Consider the following 23,365-nt stretch of genomic DNA (forward strand, 5'->3'; position numbering starts at 1 on the left):
CCCGGCCGTCCCCGTCGTCGACGTCGCCGCCCCCGTCGCGCCGTCCCCGTCGTCGTCGTCTCGCGCCGCCGCCCGTACGCCGCCGCCCCCGCTCGTACGTACACACACACACATACACACACACACAATTTTTTACTTATTTCTGTTTTCTGTTTTTTAGATTAATGCATGTCAAATTGTTAATTAGATGAATTACCTAGATAAGAATGTTAGATTAATGTCGAATGTTAGATATAAATTAGATAGAAAAGTTAAATATTAATGTCAATTGTTAGATGAATTAGCTAGATATTAATTAGGTATATGAGATTTGAACTAGTTGAATTAATATAACTAATTTATTTTTAGTAAATGCTTAGTTGAATTAATAGAACTAGTTGAATTAATAGAACTAGTTGAATTAGTTGAAATAATAGAACTAGTAATGTTTCACCTATATATAGAACTTAACTAGCTAGATGTTAATGTTAATGATTTTTTCTGTTATTTGTTAATGATTTTTTCTGTTTTTTTAATTATATATATATATATATAGTTTATATAAATGTTAGATTAATTAGATAGAAATATATGTTAGATACTACTGTCAAATGTTAGATGAATATTAGAATTAGCTAGATATTAATTAATGTTAGATAGTAAGTGTTTAATGTTTCATCTATATGAACATACGAAATGTTATCTGACGATGAAAAAGATTTCATTATGTGCGAACACTATGAAGACCAACGCGGCTTGTGCGACAGAAATTTCTTTATTGATAATAGGCGCTTCAACATCAAACTGGATGAGACATTCGAAGTGGATACAGTAAGGCACAATGGCAAGTATTTTTTCGTAATAAAGCATGACTTATGCTTCATTTGCTTCAACTTATAATTTTAAATTTTCACTATTCTACTAGCGCATCCCCTGCCATATAAGAATTTTTGTCTTGGATAAGATTGGTTTCAGTGCTATGGATGATATGGAGGTAAAGAGAGTTTACTTGAAGACCGAGCATGGGTATACTTTCAACGTCAAATTATACAATGCAGACACATACACCCATTTTGAATGCAAAACTTGGCACGCACTATGCAAGGCTTATGCATTTGAGCCTGATATGGTTATCACCTTTGATATTCGTCCGGAAGATGATATTGAAGGTACTAGAGACATCTGGATCGATGTGCAAACGCCTCCAGTTTTACCATTATGTGAGTTTTTCTCAACCATGTTTATGTCTTTGATATTGTTTATTCAAAAATAGTTGACAACTAATTTCTATTGTTAGCTTATTTCGATTCAAGCAAACATGTCCGACGCTTGGTAGACAGGACCTACTACTATCCCGGGGCTGAACTAAACTGCGAGGAGATAAGTCATTATGTTTCATGGCTTGAGGATCTTCATACTGTCAAGACAAATTTTCTTCCTGCACAAATGTTAGTACTCAAAACGTGCGACCAATAGTGATCGTATTGAACTACGGTCACATCTATAATGGAAAGATGGTAAGATTTTTACTATTTGTCCTTAGTGCATCTTTTGCATACATTATTTTTGAAGCTAAACTTTTATTGCTAAGTATATTAATCACTATACGATGTTCTTCAACAGGGACTCCCGATGACAGTTATGCCTCAGTGGATCGAGACTAAAGGTCGCATGCCAATGGTTAGCTTACAACCAAGATATCCTACATTGCACATGAGTGCATTCAGGATTTCTGAAAGCGATGAATGCTTAATAGTGAAAGATTGGAGCAAAATTGTTAACGATCCCAGAGAAGTACTAGGGGGCAGCAAGGAGAAGCGCATCCCACGATTAGGAGACAGATTCATCTGCATGCTCCAGTATGATGAATCTGGAGAGCTATACATTTTCTATGCTATTTTACCTGAGAGGGAGCAGCAAGAGTGATTTAGCTAGTTCATGCTCTTAGTACTTGTCCTCTCATGTCCGTATTCTTCGTCCTGAACTTAATCTCAAAGAGTGATTTGCTTGTTATGAATGCTTATAATATCAGATATCTTTGCTTATGATACAAGTGAATGTTTTTTCTTTAAGCTAGTGTTGGCGGTGATTAGATAGCGGTAATGACTTGAAGGAAATATGCCCTAGAGGCAATAATAAAGTTATTATTTATTTCCTTATTTCATGATAAATGTTTATTATTCATGCTAGAATTGTATTAACCGGAAACATAATACATGTGTGAATACATAGACAAACAGAGTGTCACTAGTATGCCTCTACTTGACTAGCTCGTTAATCAAAGATGATTATGTTTCCTAACCATGGACAAAGAGTTGTTATTTGATTAAGGAGATCATGTCATTAGGTGAATGATCTGATTGACATGACCCATTCCATTAGCTTAGCACCCGATCGTTTAGTATGTTGCTATTTCTTTCTTCATGACTTATACATGTTCCTATGACTATGAGATTATGCAACTCCCGTTTGCCGGAGGAACACTTTGTGTGCTACCAAATGTCACAACGTAACTGGGTGATTATAAAGGTGCTCTACAGGTGTCTCCAAAGGTACATGTTGGGTTGGCGTATTTCGAGATTAGGATTTGTCACTTCGATTGTCGGAGAGGTATCTCTGGGCCCTCTCGGTAATGCACATCACATAAGCCTTGCAAGCATTGCAACTAATGAGTTAGTTGCGAGATAATGTATTACGGAACGCGTAAAGAGACTTGCCGGTAACGAGATTGAACTAGGTATTGAGATACCGACGATCAAATCTCGGGCAAGTAACATACCGATGACAAAGGGAACAACATATGTTGTTATGCGGTCTGACCGATAAAGATCTTCGTAGAATATGTAGGAGCCAATATGAGCATCCAGGTTCCGCTATTGGTTATTGACCGGAGACGTGTCTCGGTCATGTCTACATTGTTCTCGAACCCGTAGGGTCCGCACACTTAAGGTTTCGATGACAGTTATATTATGAGTTTATGAGTTTTGATGTACCGAAAGAGTTCAGAGTCCCGGATGAGATCGGGGACATGACGAGGAGTCTCGAAATGGTCGAGACATAAAGATCAATATATTGGACGACTATATTCGGACATCGGAAAGGTTCCGAGTGGTTCGGGTATTTTTCGGAGTACCGGGGAGTTACGGAAATACGGGAGAAGAAGTATATGGGCCTTATTGGGCTTTAGGGGAGAGGGAGAGGCAGGCCGCGCGCCCCCCAAGGCCTAGTTCGAATTGGACTAGGGGGAGGGGATGCGCCCCCTCCTTCCTTCTCTTCCCTCTTCCCCTTCCTTGTCTCCTACTCCTAATACTTGGAAGGACTCCTAGTTGGACTAGGAAAGGGGGAATCCTACTCCCGGTGGGAGTAGGACTCCCCTAGGGCGCGCCATAGAGAGGGCCGGCCCTCCCCTCCTCCACTCCTTTATATACGGGGGCAGGGGGCACCCCATAGACACACAAGTTGATCTTCGTGATCGTTCTCTTAGCCGTGTGTGGTGTCCCCTCCACCATAATCCTCGATAATATTGTAGCGGTGCTTAGGCGAAGCCCTGCGACGGTAGAACATCAAGATCGTCACCATGCCGTCGTGCTGACGGAACTCTTCCCCGACACTTTGCTGGATCGGAGTCCGGGGACCGTCATCGAGCTGAACGTGTGCTAGAACTCGGAGGTGTCGTAGTTTCGGTGCTTGGATCTGTCAGATCGTGAAGACGTACGACTACATCAACCGCGTTGATATAACGCTTCCGCTTTCAGTCTACGAGGGTACATGGACAACACTCTCCCCTCTCGTTGCTATGCATCACCATGATCTTGCGTGTGCGTAAGAAATTTTTGAAATTACTACGTTCCCTAACAGTGGCATCCGAGCCTAGGTTTTATGTGTTGATGTTATGTGCACGAGTAGAACACAAGTGAGTTGTGGGCGATATAAGTCATACTGCTTACCAGCATGTCATACTTTGTTTCGGCGGTATTGTTGGATGAAGCGGCCCAGACCAACATTACGCGTACGCTTACGCGAGACTGGTTTTACCGCCGTGCTATGCACACAGGTGACTAGCGGGTGTCAGTTTCTCCAACTTTAGTTGAACCGAATGTGGCTACGTCCGGTCCTTGCGAAGGTTAAAACAGCACCAACTTGACAAACTATCGTTGTGATTTTGATGCGTAGGTAAGATTGGTTCTTGCTTAAGCCTGTAGTAGCCACGTAAAAACTTGCAACAAACAGAGTAGAGGACGTCTAACTTGTTTTTGCAGGGCATGTTGTGATGTGATATGGTCAAGACGTGATGAGATATAAGTTGTTGTATGAGATGATCATGTTTTGTGGAAGTTATCGGCAACTGGCAAACGCCTTATGGTCGTCTCTCTATTGCATAAGATGCAAGCGCCAAGCAATTGCTTTACTTTATCGCTATGCGATAGCAATAGTTGCAAGAGCAATAGTTGGCGAGACGTCCACATGACGACACATTGATATAGATCAAGATGATGGAGATCATGGTGTCATGCCGGTGACGATAGAGATCATGACGGTACTTTGGAGATGGAGATCAAAGGCACAAGATGATCATGGCCATATCATGTCACATATTTTGATTGCATGTGATGTTTATCTTGTATACATCTTATTTTGCTTATTTCGACGGTAGCTTTATAAGATGATCTCTCACTAAATTTCAAGATAAAAGTGTTCTCCCTGAGTATGCACCGTTGCAAAGTTCGTCGTGCCCAGACACCACGTGATGATCGGGTGTGATAAGCTCTACGTCCATCTACAACGGGTGCAAGACAGTTTTGCACACGCGGAATACTCAGGTTAAACTTGACGAGCCTAGCATATGTAGATATGGCCTCGGAACACAGAAGACCGAAAGGTCGAGCGTGAATCATATAGTAGATATGATCAACATAGTGATGTTCACCATTGAAAACTACTCCATCTCACGTGATGATCGGTTATGGTTTAGTTGATTTGGATCACGTGATCACTTAGATGATTAGAGGGATGTCTATCTAAGTGGGAGTTCTTAAGTATATGATTAATTGAACTTAAATTTATCATGAACTTAGTCCTGGTAGTATTTTGCAAATTATGTTGTAGATCAATAGCTCGCGTTGTTGCTTCCCTATGTTTATTTTGATATGTTCCTAGAGAAAATTGTGTTGAAAGATGTTAGTAGCAATGATGCGGATTGGATCCGTGATCTAAGGTTTATCCTCATTGCTGCACAGAGGAATTATGTCCTTGATGCACCGCTAGGTGACAGACCTATTGCAGGAGCAGATGCTGACGTTATGAACGTTTGGCTAGCTAAATATGATGACTACTTGATAGTTTAGTGCACCATGCTTAACGACTTAGAATTGGGACTTCAAAGACATTTTGAACGTCATGGACCATATGCGATGTTCCAGGAGTTGAAGTTAATATTTCAAGCAAATACCCGAGTTGAGAGATATGAAGTCTCCAACAAGTTCTATAGCTAAAAGATGGAGGAGAATCGCTCAACTAGTGAGCATGTACTCATATTGTCTGGGTACTACAATCGCTTGAATCAAGTGGGAGTTAATCTTCCAGATAAGATAGTGATTGACAGAATTCTCTACTCACCATCACCAAGTTAGTAGAACTTCGTGATGAACTATAGTATGCAAGGGATAACGGAAACGATTCCCAAGCTCTTCGTGATGCTAAAATCGATGAAGGTAGAAATCAAGAAAAACATCAAGTGTTGATGGTAGACAAGACCACTAGTTTCAAGAAAAGGGCAAAAGGAAGAAGGGGAACTTCAAGAAGAATGGCAAGCAAGTTGCTGCTCAAGTGAAGAAACCCAAGTCTGGTCCTAAGCCTGAGACAAAGTGCTTCTACTGCAAAGGGATTGGTCACTGGAAGCGGAACTACCCCAAGTATTTGGTGGATAAGAAAGGATGGCAAAGTAAACAAAGGTATATTCGATATACATGTTATTGATGTGTACTTTACTAGTGTTCATAGCAACCCCTCAGTATTTGGTACTAGTTCAGTTGCTAAGATTAGTAACTCGAAACGGGAGTTGCAGAATAAACAGAGACTAGTTAAGGGTGAAGTGACGATGTGTATTGGAAGTGGTTCCAAGATTGATATGATCATCATCGCACACTCCCTATACTTTAGGGATTAATGTTGAACCTAAATAAGTGTTATTTGGTGTTTGCGTTCAGCATAAATATGATTTGATCATGTTTATTGCAATACGGTTATTCATTTAAGTTAGAGAACAATTGTTGTTCTGTTTACATGAATAAAACCTTCTATGGTCATACACACCAACAAAAATGGTTTGTTGGATCTCGATTGTAATGATACACATATTCATAATATTGAAGCCAAAAGATGCAAAGTTAATAATGATAGTGCAACTTGTTTGTGGCACTGCCGTTTAGGTCATACTAGTATAAAGCGCATGAAGAAACTCCATGCTGATGGGATTTTGGAATCACTTGATTATGAATCACTTGATGCTTGCGAACCATGTCTCTTGGGCAAGATGACTAAAACGCCGTTCTCCGGAACAATGGAGCAAGCAACTGATTTGTTGGAAATCATACATACTGATGTATGTGGTCCGATGAATATCAAGGCTTGCAACGAGTATCATTATTTTCTGACCTTCACAGATGAGTTTGAGCAGATATGGGTATATCTACTTGATGAAACATAAGTCTGAAACATTTGAAAAGTTCAAAGAATTTCAGAGTGAAGTGGATAATCATCGTGACAAGAAAATAAGGTTTCTACGATCTGATCGCGGAGACAAATATTTGAGTTACGAGTTTGGTCTTCAATTAAAACAATGTGGAATAGTTTCACAAAATTCGTGCCACCTGGAACACCACAGCATAATGGTGTGTCCGAACGTCATAGCCGTACTTTATTAGATATAGTGTAAATCTATGATGTTTCTTGCCGATTTACCATTATCGTTTTTGAGGTTATGCATTAAAGACAGCTGCATTCACGTTAAAAAGGGGCACCTTCTAAGTCCGTTGAGACGACACAATCTGAACTGTGGTTTGGCAAGAAACCAAAGTTGTCGTTTCTTAAAGTTTGGGGTTGTGATGCTTATATGAAAAAGTTTCATCCTGATAAGCTCAAACCCAAATCGGAGAGATATGTCTTCATAGGATACTCAAAGGAGACTGTTGGGTACACCTTCTATCACAGATCTGAAGGCAAGACATTCATTGCTGAGAATGGATACTTTCTAGAGAAGGAGTTTCTCTCGAAAGAAGTGAGTGGGAGGAAAGTAGAAAATTTGATAAGGTAATTGTACCATCTCCCTTATTGGAAAGTAGTTCATCACGGAAATCTGTTCTTGTGACTACTACACCAATTAGTGAGGAAGCTAATGATGATGATCATGTAACTTCAGATCAAGTTACTACCGAATCTCGTAGGTAAACCAGAGTGAGATCTGCACCAGAGTGGTACGGTAATCCTGTTCTGGAAGTCATGTTACTAGACCATGACGAACTTGCGAACTATGAGGAAGCGATGATGAGCCCAGATTCCACAAAATGGCTTGAGGCCATGAAATCTGAGATGGGATCCATGTATGAGAACAAAGTGTAGACTTTGGTTGACTTGCCCGATGATCGGCAAGCCATAGAAAATAAATGGATCTTCAAGAGGAAGAAGGACGCTGATAGTAGTGTTACTATCTACAAAGCTAAAATTGTCGCAAAAAAAATTTCGACAAGTTTAAAGGTGTTGAGTACGATGAGAGTTTCTCACTCGTATCTATGCTTAAGTCTGTCCGAATCATGTTAGCAATTGCCGCATTTTATGAAATCTGGCAAATGAATAAACAAAACTGCACTCCTTAATGGATTTATTAAAGAAGAGTTGTATATGATGCAACCAGAAGGTTTTGTCAATCCTAAAGGTGCTAACAAAATATGCAAGCTCCAGCGATTCATCTATGGACTGGTGCAAGCATCTCGGAGTTGGAATACACGCTTTGATAAGTTGATCAAAGCATATAGTTTTATACAAACTTGCGGTGAAGCCTGTATTTACAAGAAAGTGAGTGGGAGCACTACAGCATTTCTGATAAGTATATGTGAATGACATATTGTTGATCGGAAATAATGTAGAATTATTCTGCAAAGCATAAAGGAGTATTTGAAAGGAGTTTTTCAAAGAAAGACCTCGGTGAAGCTACTTACATATTGAGCATCAAGATCTATAGAGATAGATCAAAGCGCTTGATAAGTTTTTGTTGGGGAACGTAGTAATTTTAAAAAAAATCCTACGCACACGCAAGATCATGGTGATGCATAGCAACGAGAGGGGAGAGTGTGATCTACGTACCCTTGTAGATCGACAACGGAAGCGTTTGGTTGATGTAGTCGTACGTCTCCACGGCCCGACCAATCAAGCACCAAAACTACGGCACCTCCGAGTTCTAGCACACGTTCAGCTCGATGACGATCCCCGGACTCCGACCCAGCAAAGTGTCGGGGAAGAGTTCCGTCAGCACGACGGCATGGTGACGATCTTGATGTACTACTGTCGCAGGGCTTCGCCTAAGCACCGCTACAATATTATCGAGAACTATGGTGGAAGGGGGCGTCGCACACGGCTAAGATTATGATCACGTGGATCAACTTGTGTCTCTTGGGGTGCCCTTGCCTCCGTATATAAAGGTTCAAGAGGGGGAGGCCGGCCGGCCACCATAGGGCGCGCCAGGAGGAGTCCTACTCCCTCCGGGAGTAGGACTTCTCCCCCAATCCTAGTTGGAATAGGATTCGCGAGGTGGGAACGGAGAGAGAGAGAAGGAGGGGGGTGCCGACCCCCTCTCTCCTTGTCCTATTCGGACTAGGGGGAGGGGCGCGCGACCCTAGCCCTGGCCGCCTCTCCTCTTCTTCCACTAAGGCCCATTAAGGCCCATTTAGCTCCCGGGGGGTTCCGGTAACCTCCCGGTACTCCGGTAAAATCCCGATTTCACCCGGAACACTTCCGATATCCAAACATAGGCTCCCAATATATCATTCTTTATGTCTCGACCATTTCGAGACTCCTCGTCATGTCCGTGATCTCATCCGGGACTCTGAACAACCTTCGGTACATCAAAACGTATAAACTCATAATATAACTGTCATCGAAACCTTAAGCGTGCGGACCCTACGGGTTCGAGCACAATGTAGACATGATCGAGACATGTCTGCGGTCAATAACCAATAGCGGGACCTGGATGCCCATATTGGCTCCTACATATTCTATGAAGATCTTTATCGGTCAGACCGCATAACAACATACGTTGTTCCCTTTGTCATCGGTATGTTACTTGCCCGAGATTCGATCGTCGGTATCCAATACCTAGTTCAATCTCGTTACCGGCAAGTCTCTTTACTCGTTCCGTAATACATCATTTTGCAACTAACTCATTAGTTGCATTGCTTGCAAGGCTTAAGTGATGTGCATTACCGAGAGGGCCCAGAGATACCTCTCCGACGATCGGAGTGACAAATCCTAATCTCAAAATAGGTCAACCCAACATGTACCTTTGGAGACACCTATAGAGCACCTTTATAATCACCCAGTTACGTTGTGACGTTTGGTAGCACACAAAGTGTTTCTCCGGCACACGGGAGTTACATAATCTCATAGTCATAGGAACATGTATAAGTCATGAAGAAAGCAATAGCAACATACTAAACGATCGAATGCTAAGCTAATGGAATGGGTCATGTCAATCAGATCATTCAACTAATGATGTGATCCCGTTTAATCAAATGACAACTCTTTGTCTATGGTTAGGAAACATAACCATCTTTGATTAATGAGCTAGTCAAGTAGAGGCATACTAGTGACACTCTGTTTGTCTATGTATTCACACATGTATTATGTTTCCGGTTAATACAATTCTAGCATGAATAATAAACCTTTATCATGATATAAGGAAATAAATAATAACTTTATTATTGCCTCTAGGGCATATTTCCTTCAGTCTCCCACTTGCACTAGAGTCAATAATCTAGATTTACACAGTAATGATTCTAACACCCATGGAGCTTTGGTGCTGATCATGTTTTGCTCGTGGAAGAGGCTTAGTCAACGGGTCTGCTACATTCAGCTCCGTATGTATCTTGCAAATCTCTATGTCTCCCACCTGGACTAGATCCCGGATGGAATTGAAGCGTCTCTTGATGTGTTTGGTTCTCTTGTGAAATTTGGATTCCTTTGCCAAGGCAATTGCACCAGTATTGTCACAAAAGATTTTCATTGGACCCGATGCACTAGGTATGACACCTAGATCGGATATGAACTCCTTCATCCAGACTCCTTCGTTTGCTGCTTCCGAAGCAGCTATGTACTTCGCTTCACATGTAGATCCCGCCACGACGCTTTGTTTAGAACTGCACCAACTGACAGCTCCACCGTTTAATGTAAACATGTATCCGGTTTGCGATTTAGAATCGTCCGGATCAGTGTCAAAGCTTGCATCAACGTAACCGTTTACGATGAGCTCGTTGTCACCTCCATATACGAGAAACATATCCTTAGTCCTTTTCAGGTACTTCAGGATGTTCTTGACCGCCGTCCAGTGATCCACTCCTGGATTACTTTGGTACCTCCCTGCTAGACTTATAGCAAGGCACACATCATGTCTGGTACACAGCATTGCATACATGATAGAGCCTATGGCTGAAGCATAGGGAACATCTTTCATTTTCTCTCTATCTTCTTCAGTGGTCGGGCATTGAGTCTGACTCAACTTCACACCATGTAACACAGGCAAGAACCCTTTCTTTGCTTGATCCATTTTGAACTTCTTCAAAATCTTGTCAAGGTATGTGCTTTGTGAAAGTCCAATTAAGCGTTTTGATCTATCTCTATAGATCTTTATGCCTAATATGTAAGCAGCTTCATCGAGGTCTTTCATTGAAAAACTCTTATTCAAGTATCCCTTTATGCTATCCAGAAATTCTATATCATTTCCAATCAGTAATATGCCATCCACATATAATATCAGAAATGCTACAGAGCTCCCACTCACTTTCTTGTAAATACAGATTTCTCCGAAAGTCTATATAAAACCAAATGCTTTGATCACACTATCAAAGCATTTATTCCAACTCTGAGAGGCTTGCACCAGTCCATAAATGGATCGCTGGAGCTTGCACACTTTGTTAGCTCCCTTTGGATCGACAAAACCTTCCGGTTGCATCATATACAACTCTTCTTCCAGAAATCCATTCAGGAATGCAGTTTTGACATCCATCTGCCAAATTTCATAATCATAAAATGCGGCAATTGCTAACATGATTCGGACAGACTTAAGCATCGCTACGGGTGAGAAGGTCTCATCGTAGTCAACCCCTTGAACTTTTCGAAAACCTTTTGCGACAAGTCGAGCTTTGTAGACAGTAACATTACCGTCAGCGTCAGTCTTCTTCTTGAAGATCCATTTATTCTCAATTGCTTGCCGATCATCGGGCAAGTCAACCAAAGTCCATACTTTGTTCTCATACATGGATCCCATCTCAGATTTCATGGCTTCAAGCCATTTTGCGGAATCTGGGCTCACCATCGCTTCTTCATAGTTCGTAGGTTCATCATGATCTAGCAGCATGATTTCCAGAACAGGATTACCGTACCACTCTGGCGCGGATCTCACTCTGGTTGATCTACGAGGTTCAGTAGTATCTTGTCCTGAAGTTTCATGATCATTATCATTAGCTTCCTCACTAATTGGTGTAGGTGTCGCAGAAATAGTTTTCTGTGATGTACTACTTTCCAATAAGGGAGCAGGTACAGTTACCTCATCAAGTTCTACTTTCCTCCCACTCACATCTTTCGTGAGAAACTCCTTCTCCAGAAAGTTTCCGAATTTAGCAACAAAAGTCTTGCCTTCGGATCTGTGATAGAAGGTGTATCCAATAGTTTCCTTTGGATATCCTATGAAGACACATTTCTCCGATTTGGGTTCGAGCTTATCCGGTTGAAGCTTTTTCACATAAGCATCGCAGCCCCAAACTTTCAGAAACGACAACTTTGGTTTCTTACCAAATCATGGTTCATAAGGCGTCGTCTCAACGGATTTCGATGGTGCCCTATTTAAGGTGAATGTGACTATCTCTAAAGCATATCCCCAAAACGATAGCGGTAAATCAGCAAGAGACATCATAGATCGCACCATATCTAGTAAAGTATGATTACGACGTTCGGACACACCATTACGCTGTGGTGTTCCGGGTGGCGTGAGTTGCGAAACTATTCCGCATTGTTTCAAATGTACACCAAACTCATAACTCAAATATTCTCCTCCACGATCAGATCGTAGATACTTTATTTTCTTGTTACAATGATTTTCAACTTCACTCTGAAATTCTTTGAACTTTTCAAATGTTTCAGACTTATGTTTCATTAAGTAGATATACCCATATCTGCTTAAGTCATCTGTGAAGGTGAGAAAATAATGATATTCGCCACGAGCCTCAATATTCATCGGACCACATACATCTGTATGTATGATTTCCAACAAATCTGTTGCTCTCTCCATAGTACAGGAGAACGGTGTTTTAGTCATCTTGCCCATGAGGCACGGTTCGCAAGTACCAAGTGATTCATAATCAAGTGGTTCCAAAAGTCCATCAGTATGGAGTTTCTTCATGCGCTTTACACCGATATGACCTAAACGGTAGTGCCACAAATAAGTTACACCATCATTATCAACTTTGCATCTTTTGGCTTCAACATTATGAATATGTGTGTCACTACTATCGAGATTCAATAAGAATAGACCATTCTTCAAGGGTGCATGACCATAAAAGATATTACTCTTATAAATAGAACAACCATTATTCCCTGATTTAAATGAATAACCGTCTCGCATCAAACAAGATCCAGATATAATGTTCATGCTCAACGCTGGCACCAAATAACAATTATTTAGGTCTAATACTAATCCCAAAGGTAGATGTAGAGGTAGCGTGCCGACCGCGATCACATCGACTTTGGAACCGTTTCCCACGCGCATCGTCACCTCGTCCTTAGCCAATCTTCGCTTAATCCGTAGTCCCTGTTTCGAGTTGCAAATATTAGCAATAGAACCAGTATCAAATACCAGGTGCTACTGCGAGCATTAGTAAGGTACACATCAATAACATGCATATCACATATACCTTTGTTCACCTTGCCATCCTTCTTATCCACCAAATACTTGGGGCAGTTCCGCTTCCAGTGACCAGTCTGCTTGCAGTAGAAGCACTCAGTTTCAGGCTTAGGTCCAGACTTGGGTTTCTTCTCTTGAGCAGCAACTTGCTTGCTGTTCTTCTTGAAGTTCCCCTTCTTCTTCCCTTTGCCCTTTTTCTTGAAACTAGTGGTCTTGTTGACCATCAACACTTGATGCTCCTTTTTGATTTCTACCTCCACAGCTTTCAGCATTGCGAAGAGCTCGGGAATAGTCTTATTCATCCCTTGCATATTATAGTTCATCACGAAGCTCTTGTAGCTTGGTGGCAGTGATTGGAGAATTCTGTCAATGACGCAATCATCTGGAAGATTAACTCCCATCTGAATCAAGTGATTATTATACCCAGACATTTAGAGTATATGCTCACTGACAGAACTGTTCTCCTCCATCTTGTAGCTATAGAACTTATTGGAGACTTCATATCTCTCAATCCTGGCATTTGCTTGAAATATTAACTTCAACTCCTGAAACATCTCATATGCTCCATGACGTTCAAAACGTCGTTGAAGTCCCGATTCTAAGCCGTAAAGTATGGCACACTGAACTATCGAGTAGTCATCAGCTTTGCTCTGCCAGACGTTCATAACATCTCGTGTTGCTCCATCAGCAGGCCTGGCACCCAGCGGTGCTTCCAGGACGTAATTCTTCTGTGCAGCAATGAGGATAATCCTCAAGTTACGGACCCAGTCCGTGTAATTGCTACCATCATCTTTCAACTTTGCTTTCTCAAGGAACGCATTAAAATTCAACGAAACAACAGCACGGGCCATCTATCTACAATCAAACATACATAAGCAAGATACTATCAGGTACTAAGTTCATGATAAATTTAAGTTCAATTAATCAAATTACTTAAAGAACTCCCACTTAGATAGACATCCCGCTAATCCTCTAAGTGATCACGTGATCCAAATCAACTAAACCATGTCCGATCATCACGTGAGATGGAGTAGTTTCATTGGTGAACATCACTATGTTGATCATATCTACTATATGATTCACGCTCGACCTTTCGGTCTCCGTGTTCCGAGGCCATATCTGCATATGCTTGGCTCGTCAAGTATAACCTGAGTATTCCGCGTGTGCAACTGTTTTGCACCCGTTGTATTTGAACGTAGAGCCTATCACACCCGATCATCACGTGGTGTCTCAGCACGAAGAACTTTCGCAACGGTGCATACTCAAGGAGAACACTTCTTGATAATTTTAGTGAGAGATCATCTTATAATGCTACCGTCAATCAAAGCAAGATAAGATGCATAAAAGATAAACATCACATGCAATCAATATAAGTGATATGATATGGCCATCATCATCTTGTGCTTGTGATCTCCATCTCCGAAGCACCGTCATGATCACCATCGTCACCGGCGCGACACCTTGATCTCCATCGTAGCATCGTTGTCGTCTCGCCAATCTTATGCTTCCATGACTATCGCTACCGCTTAGTGATAAAGTAAAGCATTACAGCACGATTGCATTGCATACAATAAAGCGACAACCATATGGCTCCTGCCAGTTGCCGATAACTCGGTTACAAAACATGATCATCTCATACAATAAAATTCAGCATCATGTCTTGACCATATCACATCACAACATGCCCTGCAAAAACAAGTTAGACGTCCTCTACTTTGTTGTTGCAAGTTTTACGTGGCTGCTAAGGGTTTAAGCAAGAACCAATCTTACCTACGCATCAAAACCACAACGATAGTTTGTCAAGTTGGTGCTGTTTTAACCTTCGCAAGGACCGGGTGTAGCCACACTCAGTTCAACTAAAGTTGGAGAAACTGTCACCCGCAAGCTACCTATGTGCAAAGCACGTCGGGAGAACCGGTCTCGCGTAAGCGTACGCGTAATGTCGGTCCGGGCCGCTTCGTCCAACAATACCGCCGAACCAAAGTATGACATGCTGGTAAGAAATATGACTTATATCGCCCACAACTCACTTGTGTTCTACTCGTGCATATAACATCAACACATAAAACCTAGGCTTGGATGCCACTGTTGGGGAACGTAGTAATTTCAAAAAATTTCCTACGCACACGCAAGATCATGGTGATGCATAGCAACGAGAGGGGAGAGTGTGATCTACGTACCCTTGTAGATCGACAACGGAAGCGTTTGGTTGATGTAGTCGTACGTCTCCACGGCCCAACTGATCAAGCACCGAACCTACGGCACCTCCGAGTTCTAGCACACGTTCAGCTCGATGACGATCCCCGGACTCCGATCCAGCAAAGTGTCGGGGAAGAGTTCCGTCAGCATGACGGCGTGGTGACGATCTTGATGTACTACTGTCGCAGGGCTTCGCCTAAGCACCGCTACAATATTATCGAGGACTATGGTGGAAGGGGACGCCGCACGCGGCTAAGATTATGATCACGTGGATCAACTTGTGTCTCTTGGGGTGCCCCTGCCTCCGTATATAAAGGTTCAAGAGGGGGAGGCCGGCCGGCCACCATAGGGCACGCCAGGAGGAGTCCTACTCCCTCCGGGAGTAGGACTTCTCCCCCAATCCTAGTTGGAATAGGATCCGCGAGGTGGGAACGGAGAGAGAGAGAAGGAGGGGGGCGCCGGCCCCCTCTCTCCTTGTCCTATTCGGACTAGGGGGGAGGGGCGCGTGGCCCTAGCCCTGGCCGCCTCTCCTCTTCTTCCACTAAGGCCCATTAAGGCCCATTTAGCTCCCGGGGGGTTCCGGTAACCTCCCGGTACTCCGGTAAAATCCTGATTTCACCCGGAACACTTCCGATATCCAAACTGAAGGAAATATGCCCTAGAGGCAATAATAAAGTTATTATTTATTTCCTTATATCATGATAAATGTTTATTATTCATGCTAGAATTGTATTAACCGGAAACATAATACATGTGTGAATACATAGACAAACAGAGTGTCACTAGTATGCCTCTACTTGACTAGCTCGTTAATCAAAGATGGTTATGTTTCCTAACCATGGACAAAGAGTTGTTATTTGATTAACGGGATCACATCATTAGTTGAATGATCTGATTGACATGACCCATTCCATTAGCTTAGCACCCGATCGTTTAGTATGTTGCTATTGCTTTCTTCATGACTTATACATGTTCCTATGACTATGAGATTATGCAACTCCCGTTTGCCGGAGGAACACTTTGTGTGCTACCAAACGTCATAACGTAACTGGGTGATTATAAAGGAGCTCTACAGGTGTCTCCAAAGGTACATGTTGGGTTGGCGTATTTTGAGATTAGGATTTGTCACTCCGAATATCGGAGAGGTATCTCTAGGCCCTCTCGGTAATGCACATCACATAAGCCTTGCAAGCATTACAACTAATATGTTAGTTGTGAGATGATGTATTACAGAACGAGTAAAGAGACTTGCCGGTAACGAGATTGAACTAGGTATTGAGATACCGACGATCGAATCTCGGGCAAGTAACATACCGATGACAAAGGAAACAACGTATGTTGTTATGCGGTCTGGCCGATAAAGATCTTCGTAGAATATGTGGGAGCCAATATGGGCATCCAGGTCCCGCTATTGGTTATTGACCGGAGACGTGTCTCGGTCATGTCTACATTGTTCTCGAACCCGTAGGGTCCGCACGCTTAAGGTTTCGATGACAGTTATATTATGAGTTTATGAGTTTTGATGTACCGAAGAAGTTCGGAGTCCCGGGTGAGATCGGGGACATGACGAGGAGTCTCGAAATGGTCGAGACGTAAAGATCGATATATTGGACGACTATATTCGGACATCGGAAAGGTTCCGAGTGGTTCGGGTATTTTTCGGAGTACCGGGGAGTTACGGGAATACGGGAAAAGAAGTATATGTGCCTTATTGGGCTTTAGGGGAGAGGGAGAGGTAGGCCACGCGCCCCCCAAGGCCTAGTCTGAATTGGACTAGGGGGAGGGGCTGCGCCCCCTCCTTCCTTCTCTTCCCTCTTCCCTTTCCTTGTCTCCTACTCCTAATACTTGGAAGGACTCCTAGTTAGACTAGGAAAAGGGGGAATCCTACTCCCGGTGGGAGTAGGACTCCCCTAGGGCGCGCCATAGAGAGGGCCGGCCCTCCCCTCCTCCACTCCTTTATATACGGGGGCAGGGGGCACCCCATGGACACACAAGTTGATCTTCGTGATCGTTCCTTAGCCATGTGCGGTGCCCCCTCCACCATATTCCACCTCGGTCATATTTGTAGCAGTGCTTAGGCGAAGCTCTGCGACGGTTAAACATCAAGATCGTCACCACGCCGTCGTGCTGACGGAACTCCTCCCCGAAGCTTTGCTGGATCGGAGCCCGGGGAGCGTCATCGAGCTGAATGTGTGCCAAGAACTCGGAGGTGCCGGAGTAACGGTGCTTGGATCTGTCGGATCGGGAAGACGTACGACTACTTCCTCTATGTTGCGTCAATGCTTCCACTTTGTTCTACGAGGGTACGTAGACAACACTCTCCCCTCTCGTTGCTATGCATCACCATGATCTTGCGTGTGCGTAGAAAAATTTTAAAATTACTACGTTCCCCAACAGTGGCATCAGAGCCAGGTTTTTATGGTTTGATGTTATATGCACGAGTAGAACACAAGTGAGTTGTGGGCGATATAAGTCATACTGCTTACCAGCATGTCATACTTTGGTTCAGCGGTATTGTGGGATGAAGCGGCCCGGACCGACATTACGCGTACGCTTACGCGAGACTGGTTCTACCGCCGTGCTTTGTACACAGGTGGCTGGCGGGTGTCAGTTTCTCCAACTTTAGTTGAACCGAGTGTGGCTACGCCCGGTCCTTGCGAAGGTTAAAACAGCACCAACTTGACAAACTATCGTTGTGGTTTTGATGCGTAGGTAAGATTGGTTCTTGCTTAAGCCCGTAGCAGCCACATAAAACTTGTAACAACAAAGTAGAGGACGTCTAACTTGTTTTTGCAGGGCATGTTGTGATGTGATATGGTCAAAACGTGATGAGATATACGTTGTTGTATGAGATGATCATGTTTTGTTGAAGTTATCGGCAACTGGCAAAAGCCTTATGGTTGTCTCTTTATTGCATAAGATGCAAGCGCCAAATAATTGCTTTACTTTATCACTATGTGATAGCAATAGTTACAAGAGCGATAGTTGGCGAGACGACCATGTGACGACATATTGATATAGATCAAGATGATGGAGATCATGGTGTCATGCCGGTGACGATGGAAATCATGACGATGCTTTGGAGATGGAGATCAAAGGCACAAGATGATGATGGCCATATCATGTCACATATTTTGATTGCATGTTTATCTTTTATGCATCTTATCTTGCTTTGATTGACGGTAGCATTATAAATGATTCCTCACTAAATTTCAAGATAAAAGTGTTCTCCCTGAGTATGCACCATTGCCAAAGTTCGTCGTGCCCAGACACCACGTGATGATCGGGTGTGATAAGCTCTACGTCCATCTACAACGGGTGCAAGCCAGTTTTGCACACGCAGAATACTCAGGTTAAACTTGACGAGCCTAGCATATGCAGATATGGCCTCGGAACACTGAGACCGAAAGGTCGAGCGTGAATCATATAGTAGATATGATCAACATAGTGATGTTCACCATTGAAAACTACTCCATCTCACGTGATGATCGGTTATGGTTTAGTTGATTTGGATCACGTGATCACTTAGAGGATTAGAGGGATGTCTATCTAAGTGGCAGTTCTTAAGTAATATGATTAATTGAACTTAAATTTATCATGAACTTAGTCCTGGTAGTATTTTGCAAATTATGTTGTAGATCAATAGCTCGCGTTGTTGCTTCCCTATGTTTATTTTGATATGTTCCTAGAGAAAATTGTGTTGAAAGATGTTAGTAGCAATGATGCGGATTGGATCCGTGATCTAAGGTTTATCCTCATTGCTGCACAGAGGAATTATGTCCTTGATGCACCGCTAGGTGACAGACCTATTGCAGGAGCAGATGCTGACGTTATGAACGTTTGGCTAGCTAAATATGATGACTACTTGATAGTTTAGTGCACCATGCTTAACGACTTAGAATCGGGACTTCAAAGACGTTTTGAACGTCATGGACCATATGCGATGTTCCAGGAGTTGAAGTTAATATTTCAAGCAAATACCCGAGTTGAGAGATATGAAGTCTCCAACAAGTTCTATAGCTAAAAGATGGAGGAGAATCGCTCAACTAGTGAGCATGTGCTCAGATTGTCTGGGTACTACAATCGCTTGAATCAAGTGGGAGTTAATCTTCCAGATAAGATAGTGATTGACAGAATTCTCTACTCACCATCACCAAGTTAGTAAAACTTCGTGATGAACTATAGTATGCAAGGGATGACGAAAACGAATCCCGAGCTTTTCATGATGATAAAATTGATGAAGGTAGAAATCAAATAAGAGCATCAAGTGTTGATGGTTGACAAGATCACTAGTTTCAAGAAAAGGGCAAAGGGAAAAGGGGGAACTTCAAGAAAAACAGCAAGCAAGTTGCTGCTCATGTGAAGAAGCCCAAGTCTGGTCCTAAGCCTGAGACTGAAGTGCTTCTACTGCAAAGGGACTGGTCACTGGAAGCGGAACTACCCCAAGTGATTGGCGGATAAGAAGGATGGCAAAGTGAACAAAAGTATATTTGATATACATGTTATTGATGTGTACTTTACTAGTGTTTATAGCAACCCCTCAGTATTTGATACTGGATCAGTTGCTAAGAGTAGTAACTCGAAACAGGAGTTGCAGAATAAACAGAGACTAGTTAAGGGTTAAGTGACGATATGTGTTGGAAGTAGTTCCAAGATTGATTTGATCATCATCGCACACTCCCCTATACTTTCGGGATTAGTGTTGAACCTAAATAAGTGTTATTTGGTTTTTACGTTGAGCATGAATATGATTTGATCATGTTTATTGCAATACGGTTATTCATTAAAGTCAGAGAATAATTGTTGTTCTGTTTACATGAATAAAACCTTCGATGGTCATACACCCAATGAAACAAGTTCATTGGATCTCGATCGTAGTGATACACATATTCATAATATTGAAACCAAAAGATGCAAAGTTAATAATGATAGTGCAACTTATTTGTGGCACTGCTGTTTAAGTCATATTGGTGTAAAGCGCATGAAGAAACTCCATGCTGATGGGCTTTTGGAATCACTTGATTATGAATCACCTGATGCTTGCGAACCATGCCTTATGGGCAAGATGACTAAAACGCCGTTCTCCGGAACAATGAAGCAAGCAACAGATTTGTTGGAAATCATACATACTGATGTATGTGGTCCGATGAATATTAAGGCTTGCAGCAGGTATCATTATTTTCTGACCTTCACAGATGATTTGAGCAGATATGGGTATATCTACTTGATGAAACATAAGTCTGAAACATTTGAACAGTTCAAAGAATTTCAGAGTGAAGTGGAAAATCATCGTGACAAGAAAATAAAAGTTTCTACGATATGATCGCAGAGGTAAAATATTTGAGTTACGAGATTGGCCTTCAATTAAAACAATGTGAAATAGTTTCACTACTCACGCTACCTGGAACACCATAGTGTAATGGTGTGTCCGAACGTCATATCCATACTTTATTAGATATAGTGCGATCTATGATGTCTCTTACCGATCTACCACTATCGTTTTTGGGTTATGCATTAAAGACAGCTGCATTCACGTTAAAAAGGGCACCATCTAAGTCCGTTGAGACGACACAATCTGAACTGTGGTTTGGCAAGAAACCAAAGTTGTCATTTCTTAAAATTTGGGACTGTGATGCTTATATGAAAAGGTTTCATCCCGATAAGCTCAAACCCAAATCGGAGAAATATGTCTTCATAGGATACCCAAAGGAGACTGTTGGGTACACCTTCTATCACAGATCCGAAGGCAAAAACATTCGTTGCTAAGAATGGGTCCTTTCTAGAGAAGGAGTTTCTCTCGAAAGAAGTGAGTGGGAGGAAAGTAGAAAACTTGATAAGGTAATTGTACCTTCTCCCTTATTGGAAAATAGTTCATCACAGAAATCTGTTCCTGTGACTACTACACCAATTAGTGAGGAAGCTAATGATGACGATCATGTAACTTCAGATCAAGTTACTACCAAATCTTGTAGGTAAACCAGAGTGAGATCCGCACCAGAGTGGTACGGTAATCCTATTTTGGAGGTCATGTTACTTGACCATGACGAACCTACGAACTATGAGGAAGCAATGATGAGCCCAGATTCCGATAAATGGCTTGATGCCATGAAATCTGAGATAGGATCCATGTATGAGAACAAAGTGTGGACTTTTGTGGACTTGCCCGAGGATCGGCAAGCCATTGAAAATAAATGGATCTTCAAGAGGAAGACAGACGCTGATAGTAGTGTTACTATCTACAAAGCTAGAATTGTCGCAAAAGGTTTTCGACAAGTTCAAGGTGTTGACTATGATGAGAGTTTCTCACTCGTATCTATGCTTAAGTCTATCTGAATCATGTTAGCAATTGCCGCATTTTATGAAATCCGGCAAATGGATAAACAAAACTGCATTCCTTAATGGATTTATTAAAGAAGAGTTGTATATGATGCGACTAGAAGGTTTTGTCGATCCTAAAGGTGTTAACAAAAAATGCAAGCTCCAGCGATCCATCTATGGACTGGTGCAAGCACCTCGGAGTTGGAATATACGCTTTGATAAGTTGATCAAAGCATATAGTTTTATACAGACTTGCGGTAAAGCCTGTATTTACAAGAAAGTGAGTGGAAGCACTACAGCATTTCTGATAAGTATATGTGAATGACATATTGTTGATCGGAAATAATGTAGAATTATTCTGTAAAGCATAAAGGAGTGTTTGAAAGGAGTTTTTCAAAGAAAGACTTCGGTAAAGCTGCTTACATATTGAGCTTCAAGATCTATAGAGATAGATCAAGACGCTTGATAAGTTTTTTCAATGAGTACATACCTTGACAAGATTTTGAAGTAGTTCAAAATGGAGCAGTCAAATAAAGAGTTCTTACCTGTATTACAAGGTGTGAAGTTGAGTAAGACTCAAAGCCCGACCACGACAGAAGATAGAAAGAGAATGAAAGTCATTCCCTATGCCTTGGCCATAGGTTCTATAAAGTATGTCATGCTGTGTAACAGATCTATTGTATACCCTGCACTGATTTGGCAAGGGAGTACAATAGTGATCTAGGAGTAGATCACTGGACAGCGGTCAGAATTATCCTTAGTGAAATAAGGATATGTTTCTCGATTATGGATGTGACAAAAAGGTTCGTCGTAAAGGGTTACGTCGATGCAAGTTTTTGACAACTGATCCAGATGATTCTAAGTCTCAATCTGGATACATATTGAAAGTGGGAGCAATTAGCTAGAGTAGCTTCGTGCAGAGCATTGTAGACATAGAAAATTGCAAAATACATAACGGATCTGAATGTGAAAGACCGTTGACTAAGATTCTCTCACAAGCAAAACATGATCACACCTTAGTACTCTTTGGGTGTTAATCACATAGTGATGTGAACTAGATTACCGAATCTAGTAAACCCTTTGGGTGTTGGTCACATGGCAATGTGAACTATGGGTGTTAATCACATGATGATGTGAACTATCGATGTTAATCACATGGTGATGTGATCTTGATTATTGACTCTAGTGCAAGTGGGAGACTGAAGGAAATATGCCCTAGAGGCAATAATAAAGTTATTATTTATTTCCTTATATCATGATAAATGTTTATTATTCATGCTAGAATTGTATTAATCGGAAACGTAATACATGTGTGAATACATAGACAAACAGAGTGTCACTAGTATGCCTCTACTTGACTAGCTCGTTAATCAAAGATGGTTATGTTTCCTAACCATGGACAAAGAGTTGTTATTTAATTAACGGGATCACATCATTAGGTGAATGATCTGATTGACATGACCCATTCCATTAGCTTAGCACCCGATCGTTTAGTATGTTGCTATTGCTTTCTTCATGACTTATACATGTTCCTATGACTATGAGATTATGCAACTCCCGTTTGCCGGAGGACCACTTTGTGTGCTACCAAACGTCACAACGTAACTTGGTGATTATAAAGGAGCTCTACAGGTGTCTCCAAAGGTACATGTTGGGTTGGCGTATTTCGAGATTAGGATTTGTCACTCGAATGTCGGAGAGGTA

The sequence above is a fragment of the Triticum dicoccoides genome, chromosome 4A (assembly GCF_002162155.2).
Source record: "Triticum dicoccoides isolate Atlit2015 ecotype Zavitan chromosome 4A, WEW_v2.0, whole genome shotgun sequence".
NCBI lineage: Eukaryota > Viridiplantae > Streptophyta > Magnoliopsida > Poales > Poaceae > Triticum > Triticum dicoccoides.